A 19868-nucleotide genomic window follows, 5' to 3' on the forward strand; every position below is an offset into this window, starting at 1 on the left:
TTAATAAGGAATTGGAATCCCTTGTTAAATGGAAGCGGGGGGCCTATGTAAAGATGAGGCATGAAGGTTCAATTGGGGCGATTGAGAGTTATAAGGTAGCCAGGAAGGACCTGAAGAGAGAGCTAAGAGCAGCAAGGAGGGGACATGAAAGGTCCTTAGTTGGTAGGATTAGGGAAAAACCTAAGGCTTTCTATAGGTATGTCAGGAATAAAAGAATGACTAGGGTAGGAATAGGAATAGTCAAGGATAGTAGTGGGAAGTTGCGTGTGGAGGCTGAAGAGATTGGGAAGACACTGAATGAATACTTTTCGTCAGTATTCACTCAGGAACAGGACATTGTTGCCGATGTGAATACTGAGTCACAATTAAGTAGAATGAATGGCTTTGAGGTATGTAAGGAAGAGGTGTTGGAAATTCTGGAAAGGGTGAAAATAGATAAATCCCCTGGGCCTGATGGCATTTATCCTAGGATTCTGTGGGAAGCAAGGGAGGAGATTGCAGAGCCATTGGCCTTGATTTTTATGTCCTCGTTGTCTACAGGAGTAGTGCCAGAAGACTGGAGGCTAGCAACGTGGTTCCCTTGTTCAAGAAGGGGAGTAGGGATAACCCTAGTAACTACAGGCCGGTGAGTCTCACTTCTATTGTGGGCAAAGTCTTAGAGAGAATTGTAAGGGATAGAATTTATGAACATCTGGATAGGAATAATGTGATCAAGGATAGTCAGCATGGTTTTGTGAAGGGCAGGTCGTGCCTCACAAACCTTATTGAATTCTTTGAGAAGGTGACTAAGGAGGTGGACGAGGGGAAAGCGATCAATGTGGTATATATGGATTTTAGTAAGGCATTTGATAAGGATCCCCATGGTAGGCTACTTCAAAAAATACGGAGGTATGGCATTGAGGGTGAGTTGGAGGTTTGGATTAGGAATTGGCTGGCTGGAAGAAGACAGAGGGTAGTAGTTGATGGTAAAGGTTCATCTTGGAGTGCCGTTACTAGCAGTGTTCCGCAAGGATCTGTTTTGGGACCATTGCTGTTTGTCATTTTTATAAATGACCTGGAGGAGGGGCTAGAAGGTTGGGTGAGCAAGTTTGCAGATGATACGAAAGTCGGAGGAGTTGTTGACAGTGAGGAAGGATATGGCAGGTTACAGCGGGATATAGATAAGCTGCAGAACTGGGCAGAAAGGTGGCAAATGGAGTTCAATGTAGGTAAGTGTGAGGTGATTCACTTTGGTAAGAGTAACAAAAAGATGGGGTACTGGGCTAATGGTCGGATACTTAGTAGTGTGGATGAGCAGAGGGATCTTGGTGTCCATGTACACAGATCTTTGAAAGTCGCCACCCAGGTAAATAGTGCGGTGAAGAAGGCATATGGTGTACTGGCTTTTATTGGTAGAGGAATTGAGTTCCGGAGTCCTGAGGTCATGTTGCAGTTGTATAAGACTCTGGTGCGGCCGCATCTGGAGTATTGTGTGCAGTTTTGGTCGCCATACTATAGGAAGGATGTGGAGGCACTGGAACGGGTGCAAAGGAGGTTTACCAGGATGTTGCCTGGTATGGTAGGAAGATCGTATGAGGAAAGGCTGAGGCACTTGGGGTTGTTTTCATTGGAGAAAAGAAGGTTTAGGGGTGACTTGATAGAGGTGTACAAGATGATTAGGGGTTTAGATAGGGTTGATCATGAGAACCTTTTTCCACGTATGGAGTCAGCTATTACGAGGGGGCATAGCTTTAAATTAAGGGGTGGTGGGTATAGGACAGATGTTAGGGATAGGTTCTTTACTCAGTGAATCGTGAGTTCATGGAATGCCCTGCCAGTAGCAGTGGTGGACTCTCCCTCTTTATGGGCATTTAAGCGGGCATTGGATAGGCATATGGAGGATAGTGGGCTAGTGTAGGTTAGGTGGGCTTGGATCAGCGCAAAGGGCCTGTACTGTGCTGTATTCTTCTATGTTCTATTTTCTAACATCCTTCTGAACTCTATCAAATATAGATCCAGACCCCTCAGATGTTCTTCATATGTTAAGCTTTTCATTCCTGGGACCACTTTCGTGAACCTCATCGGAAAATGCACCAGGGCCAGTTCATCCTTCCTGAGATATGAGACCCAAAGTTGTGCACAATAATCCAAATGTCGCCTGACCAAAATCTTATAGAGCCTCAGAAGTACATCCATGCATTTATATTCAAGCCCTCTTGAAATAAATGGAATCATTTTATTTGCCTTCCCAACTGCTGACATCCTGCAGGTTTACCTTTCAAGATCCTTGGACTAGAACCCTCCCCCTCTCCCCCCATCCCCAGTCTTCTGAACTTGCTCGCTATTTAGAAAATAGTCCCTGCCTTTATTTTTCCTGGCAAACTGCATGACCTCACATTTGCCCACATTATAGTCCACCTGCCAGTTCTTTGCTCACTCCCCAACCTGTGCAAATCCTTCAGCAGGAGAACGTGAGGACCGCAGATGCTGGAGATCAGAGTCAAAAAGTGTGGTGCTAGAAAAGCACAGCCAGTCAGGCGGACTCTGAGGAACAGGATATTCGACATTTCTTTCATTAAGCCTTTATCAGGAATGAAGTGGGTGGGCGTAAGGAGATTGAGAGATGAATGGGAGGGGCTGGGAGGAAGGTAGCTTGGAAGGCGATGGCTAAATGGAGGTGAGTGGTGAGAGTGGAAGGTGGAGTGGATAGATGGGAAGGAAGATAGACACGTAGGACAGTTCAACAGGTGGCGCTCAGTTGGAGGGTTAGATCTGGGATAAGGTGGAGTAAGGGGAGATGAGGAAAATGGTGACATTGCGCTGGATACCATGTGGTTGAAGGGTTCCAAGGTGGAAGACGATGCACTCTTCCTCCAGACGTCTGGTGGCTAGAATGTGGCTGTGGAGGAGGCCAAGAACTTGCATGTCTTTGGAGGAGTGGTAGGGGAGGCGAAGTATTCAGCCACAGGGAAGTGGGGTTGTTGGGTGTGTGATGGAGAGTGTTCCCTGAACGGTTCTGCAAGTTGACATCCTGTCTCCCCAGTGTAGAGGAGACCAGGAACAATGGACAGAGTAGATGAGGTGTTTGGATGCACAGGATATTTTCTGTCTGATGTGGAAGGATCCTTTGTGGCCTTGGATGGAGGTGAGGAGGAAGTTGTTGGCACATGTGGGCGGCATGGTGGCACAGTGGTTAGCACTGCTGCCTCACAGCGCCTGAGACCCGGGTTCAATTCCCGCCTCAGGCGACTGACTGTGTGGAGTTTGCACGTTCTCCCCGTGTCTGCGTGGGTTTCCTCCGGGTGCTCCGGTTTCCTCCCACAGTCCAAAAAAGATGTGCAGGGTCAGGTGAATTGGCCATGCTAAATTGCCCGTAGTGTTAGGTAAGGGGTAAATATAGGGGTATGGGTGGGTTTCGCTTCGGCGGGTCGGTGTGGACTTGTTGGGCCGAAGGGCCTGTTTCCACACTGTAATGTAATCTAATGTAATCTAATGTAATCTAATGTAATCTAATGTTTAATACCTCATGCAATGGCAAGGGAAGGTGCCGGGAGTGAAAGGTGGCTTGTTGGGGTGTGGGATGGGGGAACGCCTGAACCTAACGAGGGAGTCGTGAAGGTAATCGTCTCTGCAGAATGCTGATAGGGGTGGGGAGGGAAGTATATCTCTGGTGGTGTGGTCTGACTGTTGGTATCAGAAATGGCTTGGATGATGCGTTGTATCCTGAGGTTGATAGTCTGGAAGGCGAACATCAGAGGTAGCTATAGGGTGCTACTGCACCCTCTTGCAGCCGAAACACCTCTTCAATGCTACCTATCCCTCTATTCCATCTTTGCACTGTTTGAAAACTTAGCCAGAATGCCCTCAGTTCCTTCATGTAGACCAGTAATGCTCAAAGCGAATTTTGTGGTCCCAACACTGAGTCTTGAGGAATACCACTTGTCACTGGCTGCCATCCTGAGAAGGACACTTTTATCCCCACTCTCTGCTTTCTGTCATGCAGCCTTGTGTCTATCCAAGTTAGCACCTTGCCTGTAACACCAGGGTCCCTAATCTTTCTCAAAAGCCTCCTGCGTGGCATCTTATGAAAGGATTTTAGAGAAGCAGGTGGATAACATCTACTGGTTCTCCTTGGTCAAATCTGCTCGTTACTCCCTCAAAGTATTCCAGCAGGTTTGTCAGGCATGATCTCCCATTGATGAAACAATGCTGACTTTGCACTATTTTACGAAATACTTCCAAGTATTCAGAAATCCCATCTTTCACGATGGATTCCAGGATGTTACCCACAACCAAGGTTAGGCTAATCAGTCTGTAATCTTCCATCTTCTGCCTAACTTCCTTCTTAAATGGAGTGTCACGTTAGCAATTTTCCAGTCTTTCCTGATTTTAGTCATTCCTGAAAGATCACCACTTTCACTTTCACTACCTCTTCAGCTATCTCCCTTACAATGCTGGCGTGTAGTCCATATGGTTCAGGTGATTTATCCAAATTCAGGCCATTCAGTTTTCTAGCATGTTCTTCTTAGTGATGACCACCATACTCAGCTCTGCCCTATCACTCTCTTCATTTTTTGGGAAATCACTCGTGTCTTGTATCATGAACATTGATGCAAAGTTCCTCATTCATTCCTTTGTTTTCCACTACTGTTTCTCCAGCATCATTTTTAGATTAGATTAGATTACTTACAGTGTGGAAACAGGCCCTTCAGCCCAACATGTCCACACCGACCCGCCGAAGCGTATAGCACCCAGACCCATACTCCTACATTTACCCCTTACCTAACACTACGGGCAATTTAGCATGGCCAATTCACCTAACCTGCACATTTTTGGATTGTGGGAGGAAACCGGAGCACCCGGAGAAAACCCACGCAGACACGGGGAGAATGTGCAAACTCCACACAGAGAGTCGCCTGAGTTGAACCCGGGTGTCTGGCGCTGTGATGCAGCAGTGCTAACCACTGTGCCACCCATAATCCAGTGGTCCATATTCACTTTTGCCTCTCTTTTGCACTTTATATATCGAAAGAACCTCTTACAGTCTCCTTTCTATTACTGGTTAGCTTACCTCCATATCTAATCTTCTCTGTCCTTTTTTGTCCTCTTTTAGTCTTTGTAAGATTCCCAAATTCTCTAGTTTCCCACTGTCCCTCACCTCATTATATGCTTGCTCTTTTGCTTGTATGCAATCCCTGACTTCCCTCGTCAGCCCTGGCTGTCTCATCCTTCCTGTACCATGCCTCTATTCCTCGACAAGAATCTCTGCTGTGTCTCCTGAATTAATCTTGGAATCTGCTATCATTGCTGTTCCCCTGTCTTTCATGCTTGACCCCTCTCCCAGTCATTTCTACCCAGCTTCTTCCTTATGCCTCTGCAGTTGCCTTTATTCAGCTGAAATACTGTTATTTCTGATTCTATCTTCTCTCTCAAATTGCACAATAAATTCGTCCATGTTCTGATCATTTCTTCCGAAGTTTCCCTTACGAATCCTGCGTCATTAAATCCAGTGTCATCTGTTCCCGAGTGGACTCCAACAGAAGTTGATCCAAAAAGCCATCTCATAAACATTCCTAAAATTCATTTTCTTGCGAAGCACTACCAATCTAATGTTCCGAGTTCCCCTGCATACTGAAATGACCCATGATTACTGTACTTTGCATTTCCTACACATCTTTTCTATCTCCTGGTGTATCTTGTGCCCCAGCTCCTGACTACTCTTTGGAGCCCTGTACAAGACTCCAACTGTGGTTCTCTTACCTTTGTGGTTCCTCAATTCTACCCAGGCTGATTCTACACCATCTGACCTTACGTCCTTTCTTACTATTGATTTAATTTCATTTCTTACTAATAATGCAAACCCACTCCCTCTGCCCACCTACCGATCTTTTCGATAGGATAAATATCATTAAATATTCAGATCCCCTTGCAGCCACATATCTGTGATGCCCATCGCTTCATACCTGCCGATTTAATTCTGCGCCACAAGCTCATTTACCTTATTCCTTATACAGCATGCATTCATTTGTAACCCCTTCAGTCCTGCATTAACCGTCCATCTTCTCATTGTCATTCATTTGTCCAGTGCGCTTGAAGTTTGATATGTTAAACATTTCCAGATGCTCTATCCTATTTGTGTCTGTACTGGAGATTTTAATAACCTCTCCTGAGTTCTGTACTCTTACCTCCTCTTTTAATTCAGCTTTTCTAATTAAACCCTATAACTTCACCCCCACCCGGCACACACACACACACAGACACACACACACAGACACACACACACAGACTCACACACACACACACACACACAGACACACACAGACTCACACACAGACACACAGACACACACACAGACACACACACACAGACACACACAGACACACACAGACACACACACACAGACACACACACACACACACACAGACACACAGACACACACACACACTCCAAGTCAGTGTAAAGCTCTGGTTAGGATTCACTCGGATTCTGATCCCAGCACGGTTCACATGACGACTGTCCCATCGGAGCAGGTCCTTTCTTCCTCAGTAATAAAATGTGTTTATTCAACACAAAATACAGAATAAAAAAGCTTTTCTGTGCATACTAAAATATGAAAACTACAAAAAGACAATATTGTTAAATTACACTTACTATGTGTAGCTATATAAATTGTAATGTGAATTACAAAACCATGGAAGTGTGTGCAAACATTATCAATCATTATTTGACCCAGAGCTGAGATCCTGATTTCCCCTCTGCCAGTGACTCCCTTCACTGAGACTCCACCCTGCCTCTCAAGCAGTGTCTAGAGGGGCTACAAGTTCCTGTTGGCCCAGAATATTTAAATTAACCCACCTTCTCCCTGGAACCAATCTATTGGTCTATTGGATTGTGTTTAGCTGTCAGCAACTCAGCTCTGGGATGTTATTGGCGATAAATGATCTGGGATGACAGCCAGTATCAACATGGTGCTCACAGGGTATGGCACCAGACAAAGGGCTTACAGTCTGTGAGAGTTTCTAAAAAAACCGTTTCTGTGTATTTCCCCTCATGCTGTCTCCTGATCTAACTTCACATTCGTCTGATACGCCTTGCTCTCACTCACTCTGTTGCTGTTTTTTTTCACTCTCTTTATCTCACTTCACTGTCTTTCTCTCTGTTTATTTCTCTCCCTGTCAGTCTAGCTCCGATCATTCCCTCTATTTTCAAGTTGTCAATTTGGAGAGTTCATGTACGCATGGTGGGCTGAATGGCCTCCTTCTGTGTTGTATTAATTCTGAAGTTCTCTCACCCACAAAAACAAGTTTTGGTGCCTGGAGAGACAAGCTGGTCCAGTGAAGGACACAGTGGACGATTAACCATTATCTCTTCCTATTTTCTGACATGCAGCGACATCGACATATCTGTTCAAACCAACAGATTCCTCATATTAAAATCAGCACACTTCAGAGTGCCATGCCACTGTGTTCAGTGCCCTCTGTTTTGTTTTGTTGGTCTTAGCTGTACCGGGATTAGTCTCCAACTCCTCCTCAGTCACTGTACCTGTGGACCTACTGCTGTGTTTCCACACACCCCTCCCCCACCGCCGCCACACACTAGTTTAAACACTCGTAAAGGACAATAGAAAACCTGCCTGCCAGGAGATTGCTGCCCGTTCAAGTCCATCCCGTCCATCTTGTTTATATCCTACCAACCCGGGAATCCCAATGATCCACATATCGGAGATTGTTATCAGTTCATGTGCATCCCGTTCTTCTTGTGTCTATCCTACTGACCCGTGAATCCCAATAATCCACATATCATAAATTGCTTCCAGTTCAGGTTCATACCGTCCTTTTTGTGTATATCCTACCGACTCGGGAATCCCAATGATCCACATATCGGAAGTGCTGCCTCCCCGACCAGCATTTTGATCGTGTATTAAACTGTACTACCTTACGATTCCTCACCTCACTCGCACGTGACATATTCTAATGTCTCCAAAATTCAAATATCCTTTCAGCACCACTCCAGCAAGGCCTTTTCTTTAAACTGGATAGACTTGATAATAAAAACTTAAGTATGACGTCAGGAAAGTGAGACCACTGAATCAGTCCAATGACCACCGGATCTGATATCTATCCCCGCCACCAAACCTGTTTGACAAGGCATACATATGGGCCATTTATTTGCAGATGGACGAGGATAAACAGAAGATTAGAAAATGTCAGAGCAGATGGATGCAATGCAGCCTGTTTACTCAGCTTTGCTATTCAATTCGATTCTAGTTATTCTGTTCCTTTCAATGGCAGGGTCTTTACCCAGCGTCCCCAGCGGGTCAGAAAGTTCCCAGTGTCGTTGTGTACACAGTCCTGCGAAGGGAGTATCCAGTGCCAGGCAATGGGGTGTGGGGAGTCCCAGGGGTGGCACAAGGAAAGGCTGCATGTAGTGACGATGGACTGAGGGAACTGAGAGAGAAGGAATGGGCATCCAAGGACACTGCACTCAGATAAGTGGCCGAGCAAGATTCCTAAATACCCAGAGGAACTCGCGAACCACGGCTGCTTTTACAAAATAACTGTCACATTTGCTGCATTTCTCCATCGAACACAAGCAAAAATACCGTAGATGGTAAAAATCTGAAGCAAACACAGAAACGTACTGTGGAGAGAGAAAAGAGTTAATGCTCCCAATGCAGACACGGGAAGAATGTACAAAGTCCACACAGTCAGCGTCCAGAGATTGGAAATGTACCAAATGTCCTCAGCACTGTGAGGCAGCATTGTCGTGTCACCACGTTGCCCAATGATGGATAATTGGGGATAGTATAGTTAAAAGCATAGATACTGTTCTCCGTGATCAGGATTAACAGTCCTGAAGATCGTGTTGCCTACATGATTAGATTAGATTAGATTACTTACAGTGTGGAAACAGGCCCTTTGGCCCAACAAGTCCACACCGACCCGCCGAAGCGCAACCCACCCATTCCCCTACATTTACCCCTTTTACCTAACACATGGTGCTCGGGTTTGGGATATATCATCTGGGTTGCAGAACTTGGAGCGGGAGGGGAATGATCCAATGGTCAGGGTCCGTGTAGGTACCAACGGCTGGACAAACAAATGACAATGAGAAGAGTGACGGATAATACAGGACTGAACTATTATATCGGAATGCATGCAGTTTAAGGAATAAGGTAAATGAGCTTGTGACTCATCCATAAATTGGCATTACAGTGACATCGCTGCAAGAGGATCAGGATTGGGAGCTGAGTATTCAAGGATATTCATCCTGTCGAAAAGATAGGCAAGTGGGCACAGAGATAGAGTTGTCTCAGTATTAAGAATGGAATTGAATCAATAATCAATAATAAGAAATGAAATAAGGTCAGATGGTGTAGAATCTGTGTCGGTAGAATTGAGGAATCAAAAAGGTGAAAAAATGCAGTTGGAGTTATATACAGGGAGCTGGGGTGTAAGATACACCAGGGGCTAGAAAGATCTGTTGGAAAGGCAAAGTTACAGTGGTCATGTGGGATTTTATTATGCAGATGGACTGGGAATTCAGACTAATGGTGGTTGGCAGGAAAGGAATTTGTAGAATGTCTACGAGATGGCTTTTTGGAGCAGCTTTTCCGGCAGACTAGATGAGGGGAGCTGAAGGTGACAGTGATCATAATATGATTGAATTTACTCTGCAATTTCAGGTGGAGAAATTAGAATCAGAAGTAACGGTATTACAGCTGAATAAAGGCCATTGCACAGACATGAGGGAGGAGCGGGGTAGAATTGACCGGGAGACGGGCCCAGCAGGAAAGACAGTGCAACAGCAATGGCAGGAGATTTTTGGACTAATTCAGGATACAGCAGAGATTTATCCTGAGGAAAAAGAGGCTTGTATAGGGAGGATGGGACAACCATAGCTGACCAGGGAAGTCAGGTATAGCATAAAAGCAAAAGAGAAAAGATATAATGTGGCAAAGTGCAGTGGGAAACCTGAGGATTGGGAAGCTTACAAAGACAAAACAGAGGGCAAACAAAATAAAATAAGGAGGGAGATTATTAAATATGGGGGTAAGCTAGCCAGTAAGATAAAGGAAGATTGTAACAGTTTCTTTCGATATATAAAGTATAAAAGAGCGGCAAAAGTGAAGACTGAACTGCTAGAAAATGATCATGGAGAGAGAGCAGCGGGGAACGAGAAAATAGCCCAAGGAACTGAATAATTACTTTGCATCAGCTTTCATGGTGGAAGGCACGAGTAATACCTTAAATATTCAAGAAACTGAGGGGCCAGAGTATGATGGCCCCCACCATGGAGAACATGCTAGAAAAAATGTAATAGTCCGAAGGTGGGTAAATAACCTTGACCAGATGGACTACATCCCAGTATTATAAGGGAGATAGCTGAAGAGGGAGTGGAAGCAATCGTGGATGTCTTTCATGAATCACTAGAGTAAGGAACGATCCCAGAGCACTGGAAACCCACGAACGTGACACCACTTTTTAACAAGGGAGTAAGGAAAAAGACAAAAAAAACACTATGAATAGTTTAATCTCTGTCATGGGTAAGATCCTGGAATCCATTGTGAAGGATGAGATTTCTGAATACTTGAAAGTGTTTGGTAAAATAGGACAAAGTCGGCATGATTTCATCAAGGGAATTTAATGCCTGATAAATCTATTGGAATTCTTTGAAGAGGAAATGAGCAGGCTCGACCAAGCACATCCAATGAATGTTATCCACCTGGAATTCAAGAAGGCCTTTGACAAGGTGTCACACAGGAGATTACTGAGTATGATAAGGGTCCGTGGTGTTAGAGGCAAGGTGGTGGCATGAATAGAAGCTTGTCTGTCTGGCAGAAAGCAGAGAGTGGGCATAAAATAGCACTTCTCAGGATGGCAGCCGGTGACAAGTGGTGATCCAGAATGCTCAGTGTTGGAATCATGAATTTTTACTTGTTACATTAGCAATCTAGATGAGGGAATTGAGGGCACTTCCCTCAATTCCCTCATCTAGAGGGAATTTAGGTTTGCAGACGATACAAAGATAGGCAGATGGACAGGTCGTATTGAGGAAGAGGAGAGTCTGAACAAGGATTTGGACAGGTAAAGAGATCGTCAGATGCATTCCAACGTTGGAAAATGTGGGGTCATGCACTTTGGCACGAAGAATAGAGGCATGGTCTATTTTCTAAATGTCGAGAAAATTCAGAAATCTGAAGTGCAAAGGGAATTGGGAGTTCTAGTGCAGGGTTCTCTCAAGGTCAGCTTGCAGGTTGAGGCAGTAGTTAGGAGGACAATTACAATTATGATTGGGAGCATTTACTACGAGAAGAATTGAATATAAGAACTGACTGTATACGGCTCTGGTCAGACCATATTTGGAGTATTGTGCTCATTTTAGAGCTCCATACCTCAGGAAGGATGTACTAGTCCTGGTGCGTGTACAGAAGATTTTCACGAGAATGGTCATAGGAATGAAACGCTTATTGCATGAGGAATGTTTGAGTACTCTGGGTCTATACTTGATAAAGTTTGAAAGGATGAGAGGGAATGTAATTGAAATAGACAGAATACTGAATGACCTGGAGAGAGTGGATGTTGATAAGATGTTTCCATTGGACTATAATCCGAGGGCACAGCCTTAGATGAAAGGGAACATCTTTTAGAACAGTGATAAGGAGAAAGTTATTTAACCATAGAATGGTGAATCTTTGAAATTTATTGCCACAAAAGTCTGTGGGGGCAGGTCATTGAGTATATTTGAGACGGAGATAGATAGTTTTTGATTATCCAGGGGATGAAGGGTTATGGGGAGAAGGTCGGAGAATGGGTTTGAGAAACCTATCAGCGATGATTGAATGACGGAGCAGACCCGATGGGCTAACTGCCCTAATGTATGCTCCAATGTCTTATAGTCTTCTGGTCTAAACCTTAAGGAAGTACCTTGCATCTCTGAGAAGATAGACTCATGTTCTTCATGAAGGTCAGAAGCTGTTGGGAATAGTTAACTGTTTTAGAATTAAGGTATTGTGGCTGCTGTCGGGGTGGTGGATAATGTGACATTCAGTGCAGGATCACACACCAACTGCATTGTATTAATGTGGTGAGAATTTATTCAAAACGTGGACCTCTCCGTCTCTCTCATTGGAGAGTAGGGGTTGGGGTGGGTGGGCGTAACGTCCGCCCAGGCACTTAAGCTATCCTGAATCATGCATCCTGAGTGAAATAGCAGTCATGGAATTTATCACATTCACATTGTTTGTTTAGATTATAAGGAGTGATTGATCATCCCTCTCAGGGTTCAGTGCAATCACCTCTTATTCTCTCACAGCGCTGCAGATAAATCTTCACTCATTCCTCATGGTGCCATCATCCCAGAGATTAATCTGGTGGAACTCTTCTTCACTCTCTCTGTGGTATGGAGATCACTCCATATAAAGGAAAGAAAATCTGTCCACAATACCCCAAATACTGCCTCAACAACACTCTCAGGTTTGATCACAATAATTCATTTCCCTCAATTAGCTGGCTCCATTTCTTTCGTGTGACACAGGAAACAATTCATTTACAATGCACTGCCACTGATGTAGAATTTAAAAACATCCCTACATCTGTAGGTCAGCATTAATAAAGCCAGCACCAGAGGTGCCCATGGAGATGGACATCACTCTTGGGAGAGACTCAATCACAAAGAATACATCTAAAACAGTGAATGGCTACCTATCTGAATGGAAATGAGCCGTTGGAATATGGGATGCAGGCAGAGGAAGTATCCTTTTGTTCTGCCCTCACGGGATGTGTGCAGCCATGGTCAGGCCAGCATGTTATGCTGATCTTGAACTGAGTGGCTGGTTCAGCTGTTCCACAGGACAATAAATAGTAAAACAAATTGCCGTGGGTTTGCAGTTAAACAAACACTTGACCAGAGAAGGATGACCCACTGCCTTCTCTATTGGGCATAAGGCCAGCCAATATCAACAGGTTATCATTCTGTGGTTCTTGAATACGAGCCAATGACGTGACCCACCATACATTCTCTGCCCATCTTTCAGATTTTGTGCAGAGAACAAGTTAAACATCTCAAGTGCAATTATTTTGCAATGGACACGTGGTTAGAAGGGACATGAAACAGATGTATCTGGAATTAACAAAGGCACAAACGATGGTTTATTCAGGAATTCAGCTGAGGCTGAGGAGGAGACTGGGACGTTTTAATGGTGGTACTGGACAGGATTGGTATGTGGGGAGGATATGGAGATGTACACTTTGCAGGAGAAAATGAATCAAAGATGTTGAGAACAGTGTGTTTTACCCTCGCATATTGGTGAGTAATTTGTAAATAATAGTTTGCTAGTTATAATTTCTAAAGAATGGAATCTTTGATTGGAGCTAAAAAACATTGGCTTGCACCTTTCCAAAATCTGCATATCATGAGCATCGATTCAGTTCAGACCATTTCACTAAACAGACAGAGTGACTTACCAGGAACACCAACTATAGCAAGGATAGGATAGTAATCAGCTTGAATAACCAGCAGTACATCTTCAATCTGCAATTTTAATAATATCCAAGGCTGGGAAAGCCAGTAAAGACCAGAGGATAAACTCCTATCTATTGTTGGAACATTCCAGTCTAATGTTCCGAGAGTTCCATCTCTCCTGCCCTTCTCTCTGAAGCTGCTAATTCCTCTTCCTGCTGTTGGACATGCTCCCGCTCACACTATGGGGTAAAACACTGAAAGCATTCCATTATTGATAGAAGAGAGAAACTCTCTAGGGAAGCATACGATCCATGGAGTCTGACATAATTACAATCGCTGAACAAATAGTTCCAGTTAACCCCTTTGAATTCAATGCTACTTTATTAAAATTCAAAATAACTTTGAACATTTATGCGTTCTAGGTGTGATATGCGAGTGTGACTGAAGGAAGGAATGTTGAAGATGGCAGATTGATTGTGTGTAATCATTCAGTCAGCCTTGGATATGGAAGTAATGCCAGATGTTTAACGGAACATAAACATGCTTCTCTGTTCATAAATACAACAATAAAACCCATAACTACTGATCAGTCATTGGAAAATCAGTAAAACATTGAGAAAACATCTGTCATCCATGATCTGAGAGCAAAATGTGCCCAAAAAACGTGGGTTACAACAAACAAACAACATGGATACGTTAACAGAGAATTGCGCATGGCAAACACAGTTCAGATTGTTATTCCAGGATCAGAGAGGGCAGCTGTGGGTCATGCTGTTGATGTTATCGATGTTAAGGAACTGTCATGAAGTGTCATTTAATGGACTTCAATTACATTATGATTATGATATCGGGGAAAAGACAGAAGACGGAGAGGACTGGGGGACATAGCTGATTAGATTGTGTGGAGGGACAGTGATGTTCCCCAGTTACCAGAATTGGAATGTTACTCTTTATAACTCAGATGAAGAACAGATTCAAGAATACATCCACAATGAGGAATTAACAGAGACAATATTAATGAAATGCTTTTTTGCAATATAAAATACAGGAACAAACCGATTTTCTGCACACACCAATATATGCAAAGTACAAAGAGGTAAGGTTATTAAAATACAATCTTGATATTGAGCTATATAAATTGAAATGTGAGTTACATAACTAGTAAAGTGGTGTGCAAACTTTATCAATCATTATTTGACCCATATCTAAGATCGTGATTTCACCTCTGTCAGTGAGTCCCCTCACTGAGATTCTCTGGCCTAGTCTCTCATACAGTATTGGTGAGGGGGGGGGGGAGCGGGTGTCGTGGAGGCAGGGTGGTGGTTATCATTTCCTGCTGCTCTTGGCACAGTCTATTTAAAAACTCTGCTTTCTCCATGGAACCAACGTATTGGCCTAATGGGTTCTGTTTAGCTGTCAGTAACCCAGCTCTGTGATATTGTTGGAAATACATAATCTGGGATGACAGGCAGTATCAACACAGTGCTCCCAGTGTATGGCGCCCAGAGAAAGGGCTTGCCGTCCAGCAGAATTTCTGAATAAAACTTCTAACTTCCGTCTGTCCATATTTATCTACCGTAATGCAGTCTTCTGATCTATCTAACTTCACCCTCATCTAACACCTCTTCCTCTCGCACTCAGTCAGTCGCTCCCCTTTCTATACATTCTCAGTTTATCTCCCTTGACTTGCTTTCTCTCTGCTTATTTCTCTCTCACACAATCTCTCTTCACACACTCTCTATCTCCAATTGTGCAGTAGGAGAGCTTGTGACTCCACAATGGGCTGAATGGCCTCCATCCATGCCATAATAATTGAGGTTCTCTGACCCACAATAAATACTTGCTGGACAGACATGCTGATTCGGTGACAGGTACAGTGCACAATCACCTATTATCTTTTCCTGCTATTCTCTGGTGTACAGCTGCCTTGAAATGTCTGTTTAAACAAAACACTCAATGAAATTCGAGCAGTCGAGAAGGCGTTCATGACAGTGTATTTTAATCAGGATTTTATGAAGGATAAGATTCCAGAATAACATAAGCAATGAATGAAAAACGTAATCAAAAGAAATGGCAGCTGAGTACAACATGTGGTTCCAAGTAGGTCTCATGGTATTACCAATAGATTATCAATCCAGAAAAATCAGCTCCTGTTCTGGGGATCCAGGTTGAATTCCACCACTGCAGATTGTGGAAATTCAATTCAATAATGTAAAAATATCCCTGGCATTAAAAATCTACAGCAGAGAATGAAATCATTGCCGATTGTCAGAAAAACTCACCAGGTTCACTAATATCCTGCAATGAAGGAATCCGCATCTGGTCTGGCTGACATGCAACTCCAGACCCAAAGCAATGTCATTCACTCCCAATCGCCCTCTGAAACGGTCTAATGACTCATTCAGTTGTTCCAATCGCTACAAAGTTTCAAACAAATGAAACCGGATGGACCACCTGTCATCGAAATGGGCACCGGAAAAGTCAACATTAGAAACATCACTGTAGAACCTGTAAAGTCTTCCTTACTAACATCTGAGGTCTAGTGCCAACATTGGAACAACTGCCTTACAGACTAGTCAAGCAACAGCCTGACATAGCCATACTCACGGAATCATACCTTACGGAAATAACAGAAATTAACATGGACAAAGGAGTCTCTCACTGATTACCACATAACGTCGTTCCTCATCTGAATCAGTACTCCTCCATGTTAAACAACACTTGGAGAAAGCACTGACTGTGGCAAGGGCACAAAGTGTATTCTGGACGGGAGATTTCAAAGTCGACCATCAAGAATGGTTTTGGCTGCGGTACTACTGATCACGCTGGTCGGGTCCTAAAGGACATAGCTACGAGATTGGGTTTGCAGCATGTGCTGAGGGAATGGGAAGTTAACTGGTCTGCAGTTCTCCACACTATGTCTTTTTCCCTTTGTAGCTGTTTGGATCCCTTCCATTCATCTATAGTGCTTGATTCACGTTTATCCACAATAGTTTCCGGTCTCTGCAGAATGTACAGGAAAATAACACAGTCATCGACAGTGCAATTAATACTGCTATTGGTGATTTATTTCTGACATTTTGATTTATTTCTGACATCTGTTTCATCAGACTCAGCAATGCTCAATCCAGCTCCATGTTCAAGTACTACCTTGTTACTGACATGAATTGACTTTATGTCCTTAGCTGCAGGAGTCCGATATGATCACTTGGTATTTCTGGGGGATTATCTGGATCTTCCTCCATGAAGACAGATGCAATGTAACTGGTTGTTTTCTTGGCCATTTCCCTGTTCTCCACAATAACCTCTCCTCTCCCGATTACAAATTTCCACATTTGACCTTTCTTTTATTTTGTTTCCTTTGAAATATAGATCGGAGATTGATGCAGTCTTTGTGTTCCTGTTTGTTAGCATGTATGTTCTCTTTTTGATTTCCTTTTTCAGTTTCATGGCCTTCCTTTTTTGGATCGTTAATTTCTGAGAATTCTCAGGTTTTCACAATAGCTGGAATTCTTCTGAAGTCACTTCCTCTGAATAACATATTTTCTAATTTGTTTTGTTAACCATCATTGAGTCACTTTCTCACTCTTTGGTATTTGTACCTGAAATAGATAGACGTATTTTTCAGGCTTTGCAGTATTTCTAAAAACTCCTGGTCCCGACCAGTTATATTCAGGAACACTGCAGGAGGATAGGAGGACAGAGAAGAAATTGCGGGAGCCCTGCTTGACTCTTTTCCATCATTGCTGGCCAACGAGTGAGGTACTGGACGACTGGAGGGTAGATAATGCTGAACCCATATTCAAGAAAGGCTGCAAAGATAAACCTGGAAACTAAAATCTAGTGGGTAGGATACTTGAGAAGATTCAGAGAGATTGGATATACCTGCATTTGGAAAGACAGGGTGTGGTTTGGAGTAATTTTAAAATTGTCCTGGAAAAGCAGAGCAGTTCATGCAGCATCAGAGGAGCAGGAAAATCGATGCTTCGGGCAATAGCACTTCATCAAATTCAACACGGCTTTGTGCATGGGAGATAATGACTCGTAAATGTGTTGGAGCTCTTTGATGAAGTGATCAGCAATGCTGAGGAGGGAAGGGTGGTATACATAATCTATATGGACTCTAGTAAGGCCTTCAGTAAGGTTCCACATATTACGCTGTTCTGGAAGGTTAGATCACATGGAATTGAGGGGGAGTTAGCAAATTAGGTATAAAATTGGCTTGATGGTGGGAAGCAGAGGGTAATACTGGAAGAATGCTGGTCAGACTGGAGGCCTGTGACTAGTGGAATGCCTCAGGGGTTGATGCTGGGAGCACTGCATATTACATATATCTGTGACTTAGATGAGAATATACAGGCATGGTTTGTAAGTTTAATAAAATAGGCATCATGGAGTGTGTATCATAAATTTCAGAAATTACAGCAGTACCTTGATCAGCTGGGGAAGTGGGCTGAGAAATGGCAAATGGATTTTAATATAGATCAGTGTAAGTCCTTGCATTTAGAAAGTCAAATCAAGGTTGGAGTTTCATGGTGAATGTTTGGGTCCTAAGGAGTGCAGTGGAACAGAGGGACCTTGGAATTCAGGTGCATGGTTCTCTGAAATTTGATTCAGAGGTAGACATTGAAGAAAGCTTTTGGCACACTGGCCTTAATCAGTATCGAGTATCGAAATTAGGGAGTTATGTTGCAGTTATACAGGATGCTGCTGAGGCCATATTGGTAGCGTTATGTTCAGTTTTGTTCACTTTGCTATATGAAGGATGTTATTAAACTGGAAATAATGCAGAAAAAATATAAGGATGTTGCCAAGGACTCAATGGACTGAGTTATCGGGAGAGGTTGGACAAGCTAGGACTTTTTACTTTTGTGTGTGTGAGACTGAGGGAGGATCATATTGAAGTGTGTAAGATCATGACAGGCATGGATAGAGTGAATGTACCCAGTCTTTTTTTTTCCCAGGGTTGGGAAATCACAAACTAGAGAGCATCAGTTTAAAGTCAGAGGAGAAAGAATAAAAGGGAACTTGAGGAACAACCTTTTTATACACATGGGGGCTGGTACACATATGGAATGAGCTGCCAGGGGAAGTGATTAAGGCGGATACATTAACAACCTTAAAAAGGCATTTGGACAAATACATGGATAGGAAAGGATTAGATGGATACGGGGCAATGGCAAGGTAATGGGGTTAGCGTAGATGGACATTTTGGTCGGAATGGACAGTTTGGGCTGAAGGGTCTGTCTCCGTGCTGTCGGAGTCAATACTGTGTGAAAATAATCTTGTTGCCTGAGGATGATCAGTACTGTGTAGGAATAATCCCATGGCTTGAGGGTTATCAATACTGTGTATGAATAATCCATGGCCTGAAATGGTCAATCCTGTGTGGGAATAATCCTGTGACCTGTAAATGGTCAAGACAGTGTGTTCATTAATTCTGTGGCCGTAGGCTGGTCAATATTGAGTGTGAATAATCATGCGGCCTGAGGATTGTCAATACTATGTGGGAACAATCCTGTGACCTGTAAATGGTCAAGACAAAGTGTTCATTAATCCTGTGCCGTGTGCTAGTCAATACTGTGTATGAATAATCCTGTGCCCTGTGAATGATTAATACTGTGTGTGAATATTGCTGTGGACTGAGAATGGTCAATACTGTGTGGGAATAACCGTTGGGCCAAAGGATAGTCAATACTGTGTGTGTTAAATATCCTGCTGCCCGAGGATGTTCAATACAGTGAGTGAATAGTCCTGTGGCCTGAGAATGGTCCATACTCTGTGGGAATAATCCTGTAGCCTGAGGATGGTCAATACAGTGTGTGAATAATCCTGTGGCCTGAGAATGGTCATTCATGTATGGGAATAATCCTGTGGCCTGAGAATGGTCAATGCTGTGTGGGAATAATCCTGTGGCCGGAAAATGGTCAATGCTGTGTGGGAATAATCCTGTGGCCTGAGGATGTTCAATACTTTGTGTGAATAATCCTGTGGCCTGAGTGTGGTCATATTCTGTGTGAGAATAATCCTGTTGACTGAGGACGGTCAATACTGTGTGTGAATAATCCTGCGGCCTGTGAATGGTCAAGACTCTGTGGAAATCATCCTGTGGCCTGAGGTTGGTCAATACGGTGTGTGAAAACTTGTGTTGCCTGAGGTTGGTCAATACTGTGTGTGAGTAGTCCTTTGGCCTGAGAATGGTCAATACTATGTGGGAAAAATGCTGTGGCTGTGAATGGTCAATACTGTATGAGAGTAATCCTGTGGCCTGAGGATGGTCAATACTGTGTGTGAAAATAATCCTGTGGCCTGAGAATGGTTAATAGTGTGTGTGAATTAACTTGTGACCTGAGAATTGTGAATACAGTGTGTGAATGAATAATCCTGTGCACCGTGAATACTCAATATAGTGTGTAAATAATCCT

Source organism: Chiloscyllium plagiosum, unplaced genomic scaffold (genome assembly GCF_037043375.1).
Source record: "Chiloscyllium plagiosum isolate Xiang-an unplaced genomic scaffold, Cpla_swu_hap1 HiC_scaffold_46, whole genome shotgun sequence".
In the NCBI taxonomy this organism is placed as follows: Eukaryota; Metazoa; Chordata; class Chondrichthyes; order Orectolobiformes; family Hemiscylliidae; genus Chiloscyllium; species Chiloscyllium plagiosum.